The following is a 10,010-nucleotide window of genomic DNA, read 5'->3' as shown; positions in this document are numbered from 1 at the left end:
AAAATCCCTATAAAGCTGGCTCTCTCGCAGGGATCTTATTTTAACTGTCCTTTCATAGACCATTTTTTAACACGTGGCTTATTGCTAATTATTAAAATGTGAGAAATGCACACTGGAGCTCCCCTGCAACATACATACTATTAACAAAACGTGTACAAATATCAGCTATGAAATCAATATACAAATTAAACCAAATCTATTCTATATATATATATATGCAGGTCCAATGGTTTCGGCGCATGAGCGTTCTTTTTCTCGCATCATTCTCCTGACGTGTAACAAATGACGAGCCGGGATGGGCTTGCAAAGTTTGCGCATGCGCACTCAGCTCCGCACACAGAACGCATGCTCTGTCGCCTAGTTCGTGTCGCCTCGTTTGGTTTAGGGCGCCTGTGCGAGTACGCCGAAGCCGGCGCATGCGACTGGTACCCCATGCCATCTGCGCATGTGTCACCATGTAAAACCCCCCTACAAATCGGGACACGGAGCAACGGGGACAGCACTTCAAAGAAAATTAAAACAAACAAAAATTTACAAAAAAATCGGGAGAATTGGCAAGTATAAACGAGCGAAGGCACGCCTTGTAATGTTTGGGAAGTGATTTTAAAGTTGGCTGCATTGCATGTCATGCACTTGCATTGTCCATGGGGTGGTCATAGCGTGTGTATGGGAATGGGACCAGTTGTTTTTATTTTTATCATAGTAACAATAGTCATGGGGAGTAAAATATTCATTGATCCTTGCCTTAAATGAACTGAAAAATAACCCATCTGATAGAAAGTGAAAGCTCATAGCGGTTTACATTCCATAAAGCCTCGATTATTAATTCAGCCTCTGTTCATCTGCATGACAGCAATACTTGAGCCTTCAATTAAATGTGGTCATTTTTTTGCTTCATGTAATACCATGAAAGTACAGAGACAGTAAAATTAGCTACTGGATTTTTAGATATGCAACAAATATGTGTGATATAGGATTTTTTTTATATTCTATTTTTTTTTTTTTTGTACCATATCAGTAGTCTCATCTCATTGCAACACACCCAGTAATGCACATTTGCATGCACTCTTACTGTGCACATGGGGTGAATTTGCAAGGGCTTTTGTAAATGATTGCACACAATAGTGAAGATGTGAAAATTTGCAATTTAGTTTGCTTTAATTTGGTATTTATTAAACAAACAATATAATTCTGAGGGCTTCTTGTTTGAGGAGTAAATATATTATACTTCTATTATGGTAAATACGGTTTCCTCTTTAAAGTTGCCATCCAAGCACCTTAATCACTTTATAGGTTATGTTATGGTGCCATGCGCGCCCTCCCATGTCCTGCTTGCTAGGCGACTTTTGGTTGCCTAACCAATGCTGGACGTCCTCACAAAATGCATTCTGCATGGGGAAGGTGACATCGGAGAAGTCGGAGCACCGACAAAGCGCCATTGGAGATCGGCGCTTGAATCGGCTAAGTACAGTAATGGTTTTATTGGATGGGGTGGTGTGAGGGAGGAGGGGGCCAGCTGCAGCTATAGTGTAAGGGATATAGATTTGTATTTCTTACACTATAGATTGCCTTGTAATGGACGCTATAGGCACCCAGACCACTTCAGCTCATTGAAGTAGTCTAGGTGCATAGTCTCAGGTCCTTTAATCTTGCAAAGATATTTATTGCAGTTATTAATAAACCGCAATAATTACCTTTTGAGGGTTAATTCCACCTCTAGTGGCTGTTTACTAAACGGACTTCAGGGTCGTTAGCGACTTTTGGTCGCCTATCTGATGCTGGACGTCATCACGCTATGCATGAGGACATCCAGTGGCACCCCAAACCCCCATAGCAAAGCATTATACATGCTTTCCTAAGGGTGAAATATTAATGCAAGCTCGGCACTGGAACAAAGTAGGTGGCAGAAGGGGTTTTTAACCCCTCGGAGGGGGGCACTATAGGATGCTATAATGCCAGGAAAACAGCTTTGTTTTCCTGGCACTATAGTTTCCCTTTAAGTTATGTAAATTAGTGTGTAGTGTATTTCACTATCTGTGCTGTATCACTTGAAAAGGTTGAGCTGTAGATATTAGAGGGTAACTCCGTTCACATACTGTGTTGCTTATAATGCTAGAACAAAGGTGGCCAAAAGGTAGATCATCAGAAAATGAGGAAGCAATCTGGCCTCATTATGCCATTGCTTTGAGGAAGTGGGCTTTAGGTGCAGGAAAGGTATTTTTGTTACCGGATTAGAGTTATACTCCTGAAATGCCTGTATATACATCTTGGATATGTAAGTGGTTCCATGTATTTTATTAAAGCATGACGTCACAGAGAGCACTTGTTTTTTTTTTTTCCTATACCTACTATAGCTAGTATGACAGACTACCTAGTATGTTGTAGGCTCTGGGTTGTTTTTGTTTTTTTTGTTCCCTTGAGGGATTTATCCTATTAGGTTTCACATTCAGTTGTTTGCAGTTATTTTTGTTGTTCCACTTGTGCATTGGTAAATTTAGCTTTAATACCCTCTTCTTTTGTTTGGCCAATGGCTTAGTAAACTGCTTGTTATTTAGGTATTTCTTACACTGCATTGAGATATAAGGTAAAGTTGACTGTGCCAAATTGCCGCACCCTTTCAGCACATATAAGTTTTTGTATGCTCCCTGTGTTGACTTGGCACACCCAAGTCTTCCTATGCACACTAGTGCACGCTCACACATGTACAAGCACTTGAAAGCAAGTGAATTGCTATTTGGAGGGGTTGTCTTTGGGTGCACTAAATTCCTCATTTTCATTCTTAAAGGGAAACTATAGGTAGGCACCCAGATCACATAATCTTAATAAGATGGTGTAGGTGCCTTGTTCCATTTAGTTTTAACTCTGCAGTGTAAAACATTGCTGTCCTGCAGAACAACAATGTTTATATTGCAGGGTTTAAATGCTTTTAGTCACTGTCACTAGGACAATGTTTTACAATGCATGTGCACTAGCCTACTACTACTTTCCTATGGGAAAGCATTCGATTGGCTGAGATCATTAATCATGATTGTCTCAGCCAAGAAGGTGGGGCAGCAATGCAGAGGTAAATAAAATAACATATTCCTCTCACAGAGGGGGGCCTGAAACTTTAACACATTTGTATTCCTAACACTCCGGTAAATAAGGTGATTTTGCTCACCATTTTCCAGAGCTGCGTAGGTCCAGTCTGTCCACGCTGTGCACTTTTGGCTGAGATCATCAAACTTAATGTTCTCAGCTAATCCAATGCTTTCCCGTAGGAAAGCATTGGGAGGCTATCGCGCATGTGCAGCAAAACACTGTTCTGCACGAATTAGCATCTCTGAGTCAATGCATCTATATGGGAAAAGTTAAACACCTTGTTGTGCAGCACTAACCGAGGAAGCATCTCTAGTGGCCATCTGAGTGACTGCCACTAGAGGTGTTTTCTCTGAAAAGGCAGTATTTACATTGAAAAGACTACACAGGGACAGGCAATAGACACTAGAACAGCTACATTAAAGGGACACTATAGGCACCCAGACCACTTCAGCTTATTGAAGTGTTCTGGATGCAGTGTCCCTTGTCCCTTACAATAAACTGTAGCAGTTATGGAGCTTTGAGTTTCCTCTACATCCCAAAGAAAATTGATTATAAAACAGCTTTTTGTGAGTTCAGTGTTTGTAAGTCATTTTTGAGCAGCCTTGCCTCTTGCTTGACTATTGCTAATGAGGAAGTTAATCCATACTTGGAATGTATTAATAGGACACATTTAGGCTATCAAAGCCATCCAACTTTAAATTTAAATCAGCATTGGTAATGCAGAAGTAGAAATCTTTTGAACGCCCTTATGTATATATCTCAGTTCATTATTTGTGCCGATATTTTATGGCTGTAACAAAGACGACGTAGTGTTAAGGTCTCAAGGAGGCTGTCTATGGACATGTAGTTAAAGTGCAACAGTCATCAAATTTTAATTTCTCTTTTTTGAAAGTTTATGGTATTTTTAATGATGTATATTAATGTTTTTTGAGGAAAAAATCACTTTTTATCTGGCTGAGAAGTAGCCTAGCACCATAACATTTACAGCTTGCTCGTTGTAATGGTCATAATGGCCAAAACAATAGTCTGGGGTTGCTGTATCTTTCATGCAGAGGGAATTTATTGGCATTTCGGTTCTAGACTGTCGTTGAGGGAGAGACCAGTCTGATATGCTTCAGATATGTTTTCTTTGTAATGGCACAAGTGAGCAAAAATTATTTTGAGACCTGAGCATTGATTTACTGAAGGGCAAGCTGAGTTTTTCTAAGCTTTTGTCCGTTCTCCGAGTTCTCCTATTCTTTGTTTTGCTTCAATGCAGTTTAACTTCTTGTTCAATGCTTTCCTATGGGGATTCCGGCAACGCTGGATGTCCTCATGCATAGCGTGAGGACATCCAGCGTAGTTTAAAACACTTTTTTCGTGTTCTAAGAACACAGAAGTCCCTCTAGTGGCTGTCTGATACAGCCACTAGAGGAGGACTTAACCATGCAAGGTAATTATTGCAGTTTATAAAAACTGCAATAATTACACTTGCAGGGTTAAAGGACCACTATAGTCACCCAGACCAGTACAGCTCAATAAAGTGGTCTGGGTGCCAGGTCCCCCAGGTTTTAACCCTTCAGGTGTAAACAAAGCAGTTTCAGAGAAACTGCTATGTTTACATTGCAGGGTTAATCCAGCCTCTAGTGGCTGTCTTCCTGACATCCGCTAGAGGCGCTTCTGCGATGCAGAATGCCAAAATTGTATTCAGCGTGCAGAACGTCCATAGGAAAGCATTGAGAAATGCTTTCCTATGGGCGTTTTTAATGCGCACACGGTTCTGGCCGCGCATTCCGCTCCTCTCAGGAGCTGACGTCGGAGTGGGAGGAGAGATCACCAGCACCGAGGGAGCCCGGCACTGGATTAAAGTAAGTGGCTGAAAGGGTTTTAACCCCTTCAGCCCAACGGGAGGGGGCTCTGTGGGTGGGGGGGGGACCTAAGGGTTATATAGTGTCAGGAAAACGAGTTTGTTTACCTGACACTGTAGTGATCCTTTAAGGGTGGTGGGAGTTGGCACCCAGACCACTCCAATGGGCAGAAGTGGTCTCGGTGGAGACAGTTGAAAGACAGTGGAGCTTGCATTAAAATGTATAGCACATGAAAAACAGGGAGCGTCCGCTGATTATAAACAGAGCATTAATAAGTCTATAGTTCAATTTATTTTATTTTGTGCCAAGCTGATAACTCTTAAGCAGGCAATTTTGCCAATATAGACTATGCTTATTTTTTCCTGAACCAGTTTTATGGATGATTGTTGATTTTATTTATGTATTTTTTTGAGACAATAACTTTCACTTTTTGACATCTGAATGATTACATTGTTACTTAGTTTCCTTCTATGTATTACTCTAATAATCTTTAAAATAAACAACAAAAGTAATTGCTAAGAATTGGGAAACGTAGAAAATCATAGGTGCTTTTGCAGTTTCACTGTACTATATAATTGAATCTATAGGTTTCCTGTGAGTTTCACTAGCACCATGTATAGATTGATATATATATATATATATATATATATATATATATAATTTTTTTTTATTGACCTCAAGAGGAAGGATATGTCTCACCACTTCCTGTTGTGTCTATTGGTATGCTTAAGATTCTAATTGCTTTATTTCTAAGTTGTGTATAAGAGTATGGCATGATTTCTGATGATGCCAGTGTCCCTCCCTGTTGATATCTGTCATGCCTGTAGGTACAAATTCTGAAAGCCCAACATGAATGGCATTTAATACAAATTTCCTTAGAATCTAGGAGCCAGCTAAAAAAGTTAGGAGTCCGTTTAAAACACACAAAAAAACTGTATTTAATGACAAAAATACAATTCTTAAAGGGACACTATAGTCACCAGGATCACTACAGCTTAAAGGGAATCTCCAGTGCCAGGAAAATAATCCGTTTTCCTGGCACTGGATGTTCCCTCTCCCTCCCACCTCCCAATCCCCAGTTACTGAAGGGGTGAAAACCCCTTCAGTCACTTACCTGAGGCAGCGACGATGTCCCTCGTCGCTGTCTCCTCCTCCGTGTCGCTCCTCCCTCTGATTCCGTCGGCTGGTGGGCGAGACTGATCCCGCCCACCGGCCGAGGAGACCTAATGCGCATGCATTGAAAAGCATTGAAAACCAATTTCAATGCTTTCCTATGGGGAATTGAGCGACGCTGGAGGTCCTCACACAGCGTGATGACGTCCAACGACGCTTTAGCACAGATAATCTGTGCTATAGAGCAGGAAGTTCCCTCTAGTGGCTGTCTAGTAGAGGTGGAGTTAACCCTGCAAGGTAATTATTGCAGTTTATAAAAAAAACTGCAACAATTACACTTGCAGGGTTAAGGGTAGTGGGAGTTGGCACCCAGACCACTCCAATGGGCAGAAGTGGTCTGGGTGCCTGAAGTGTCCCTTTAATGTTCTTGCAGGCTTTTCCATCCAAACACGTGTTTACATTGCTACATTCACTCTAGTTGCATTCACTCATATGGCAACTAACCTGCTTCCTATCTCAGTGCTGCATAGTGTTCAGCAGCTACATTCAGTGTCTCAACCCCCTGCATGGAGGCACTGAACGTTCTCCTATAGAGATGCATTGATACATACACAGACAGACACACACACACTGAGAGACATATACACAGACACACACTCACAAATTATATTCTTTAATTAAATGTAAGTCAACCCAGCCGCCCTACATTTTAGGAGAGCTAGAGTGGATCGGCTTTCCCCGGGGTCCGACTGTGGAGGAGAGCGGAGGCTGGCCACTGCGCTTACTGTAGGAGGGCGGCGAGGGAGCTGTGATCTTCTTGCTTTCTCTCGCGCGCTGCTTAGTGATGCCGAGACCAGAGTGATGTTATATTCCGGCCCCAGCATCACCAAATGGCACACAAAGGAGCAGAGCAAGAAGATCCCAGCCGCCCGCCTAGACTACGCATAGCTGTCTGCCCACCTGCCTCGGAGGGAATGGGCTACCAAATCTCATGTGCCAGGACAAAATCCCTAGTCGCCATGGTGACCTGGCGCTTGGGATTTGTTGGGCCATGGTTTAATAGCACAACAGAGACAGTCTTCATTAGGGTGATCTCTCAGGATTGAAATTGAATTAATCATACTTCAACCAATTTTACCACAGATTGAGCCCTTAGCTTTGAAGAACTGCTACCTGCTTCTAGCAGGTTGACTGTGAATGTGCACACTATGTATGAATGGATTTTATGTGTGTTGAAAGTGTATCTGCATGTTTTTTTGCATCTACCTTTTTAAAGGAACATTCTAACATATATTATATACAATATATATTTACTAAAACTCCCCTCTAATCAAAAGAAGAGATTGTCTGTCTCTATGCCAATGTTCTGATCAATACTGATGATCTCAAGCCAATCCATTGCTTCTCATAGAGAAAAACTGAAGACCTACGGCATATGCCTCCCAATTGTCAGAATCTTCCAATGGAGTATTTCTCATACAAAAGCTTTGAAACCAATGTCAGGAGAAATCAGAAGATAACTGTGGTAGAGACAGCTTTCACGGCTTCTTCTTGCACTCTTTTACTGCATCCTGACTCACAGTGCCGGGAAAAAGCTATACCATACCATCCTCCTAGAGCACTTGCTGAATAGAGGGCTCGGAAGTGTGATGTGAACTAGGCAACCTCTGTAACATATCATGCAGAGACTGCTCATGAGCACCTTGCTGACTCTAGAGATAATGTTTCTGTCCTACTACCTCCTCTCCAACCTACCTCATAGCAAAGTTTGAGTAGCAGGGGAGTGAGGTGGGAAAATAAACAAAATGGCATCCCACGCTTCCCCCTCTGCCAGTTCCTACTTTGGCTTCCTCTAAGATAAAGGGCTCAATTTAAGATCCTGGTACTTGCTTATTAAACTCTACACAATGCTGCTCCGACCTGCCTATCCTCACTTATGCACAAATATAACCCGTCTAGGCCCCAGCACTCTGCCGAATACCTACATCTAACCTCTGTTCGTATTCCTACCTCTGATGCTCACCTTAAAGACTGCTCTAGGGCTGCACCATTGCTATGGAACACCCTTAGCCTCTCTAATAGACTTTCACCCAGTTTCCAATCCTTTTAAAAATCTTTGAAAACTTACTTCTTCAGGAAAGTATATCAGTTAAACTACCAACAGCATTCCCTCCCCGCAACTTGATTCCTCTCCTGCAACTGTCATCAAAACAAAATACTGATCCCTCAGTGAATACTATCCCAGCAACATACTTTTCTACACTTTTTGTTTCAATATACCCCACTCCCTCTAGCATGTAAGTTCATTGAGCAGGGTCCTCGATCCCGCTGTTCCTGTGTATCCAACTCGTCTGGATCTGAAATGTTGGAGCTTTATAAATATAATAATTATATTGTATACAGGGAGTGCAGAATTATTAGGCAAATGATTATTTTGACCACATCATCCTCTTTATGCATGTTGTCTTACTCCAAGCTGTATAGGCTCGAAAGCCTACTACCAATTAAGCATATTAGGTGATGCGCAGCTCTGTAATGAGAAGGGGTGTGGTCTAATGACATCAACACCCTATATCAGATGTGCATAATTATTAGGCAACTTCCTTTCCTTTGGCAAAATGGGTCAAAAGAAGGACTTGACAGGCTCAGAAAAGTAAAAAATAGTGAGATATCTTGCAGAGGGATGCAGCACTCTTAAAATTGCAAAGCTTCTGAAGCGTGATCATCGAACAATCAAGTGTTTCATTCAAAATAGTCAACAGGGTCGCAAGAAGCGTGTGGAGAAACCAAGGCGCAAAATAACTGTCCATGAACTGAGAAAAGTCAAGCGTGCAGCTGCCAAGATGCCACTTGCCACCAGTTTGGCCATATTTCAGAGCTGCAACATCACCGGAGTGCCCAAAAGCACAAGGTGTGCAATACTCAGAGACATGGCCAAGGTAAGAAAGGCTGAAAGACGACCACCACTGAACAAGACACACAAGCTGAAACGTCAAGACTGGGCCAAGAAATATCTCAAGACTGATTTTTCTAAGGTTTTATGGACTGATGAAATGAGAGTGAGTCTTGATGGGCCAGATGGATGGGCCCGTGGCTGTATTGGTAAAGGGCAGAGAGCTCCAGTCCGACTCAGACGCCAGCGAGGTGGAGTACTGGTTTGGGCTGGTATCATCAAAGATGAGCTTGTGGGGCCTTTTCGGATTGAGGATGGAGTCAAGATCAACTCCCAGTCCTACTGCCAGTTTCTGGACCTTCTTCAAGCAGGGGTACAGGAAGAAGTCTGCATCCTTCAAGAAAAACATGATTTTCATGCAGGACAATGCTCCATCACACGCGTCCAAGTACTCCACAGCGTGGCTGGCAAGAAAGGGTATAAAAGAAGAAAATCTAATGACATGGCCTCCTTGTTCACCTGATCTGAACCCCATTGAGAACCTGTGGTCCATCATCAAATGTGAGATTTACAAGGAGGGAAAACAGCACACCTCTCTGAACAGTGTCTGGGAGGCTGTGGTTGCTGCTGCACGCAATGTTGATGGTGAACAGATCAAAACACTGACAGAATCCATGGATGGCAGGCTTTTGAGTGTCCTTGCAAAGAAAGGTGGCTATATTGGTCACTGATTTGTTTTTGTTATGTTTTTGAATGTCAGAAATGTATATTTGTGAATGTTGAGATGTTATATTGGTTTCACTGGTAAAAATAAATAATTGAAATGGGTATATATTTGTTTTTTGTTAAGTTGCCTAATAATTATGCACAGTAATAGTCACCTGCACACACAGATATCCCCCTAAAATAGCTATAACTAAAAACTACTTCCAAAAATATTCAGCTTTGATATTAATGAGTTTTTTTGGGTTCATTGAGAACATGGTTGTTGTTCAATAATAAAATTAATCCTCAAAAATACAACTTGCCTAATAATTCTGCACTCCCTGTATGTGTCTGTTCGTCCACCCATTGTA

General features: G+C 41.9%; 1 protein-coding gene across 1 annotated transcript in view; it reads left to right on the top strand.

Moving 5' to 3' along the window:
- The first annotated feature begins 392 nt into the window (after window positions 1–392).
- The window catches only part of CEPT1 (choline/ethanolamine phosphotransferase 1), a 40,581-nt gene continuing 30,963 nt past the window's right edge, over window positions 393–10,010 (top strand). Inside the window, exon 1 of the mRNA XM_063452722.1 lies at window positions 393–554. The gene's annotated coding sequence lies outside the window, so the exon portion shown is untranslated. The remainder of the gene's footprint in view (window positions 555–10,010) is intronic.

The sequence above is a fragment of the Pelobates fuscus genome, chromosome 1 (genome assembly GCF_036172605.1).
Source record: "Pelobates fuscus isolate aPelFus1 chromosome 1, aPelFus1.pri, whole genome shotgun sequence".
NCBI classification, from domain to species: Eukaryota; Metazoa; Chordata; class Amphibia; order Anura; family Pelobatidae; genus Pelobates; species Pelobates fuscus.
Note: the sequence above shows the minus strand (reverse complement) of the source record. Positions and strands in the feature narration are given on the sequence as shown.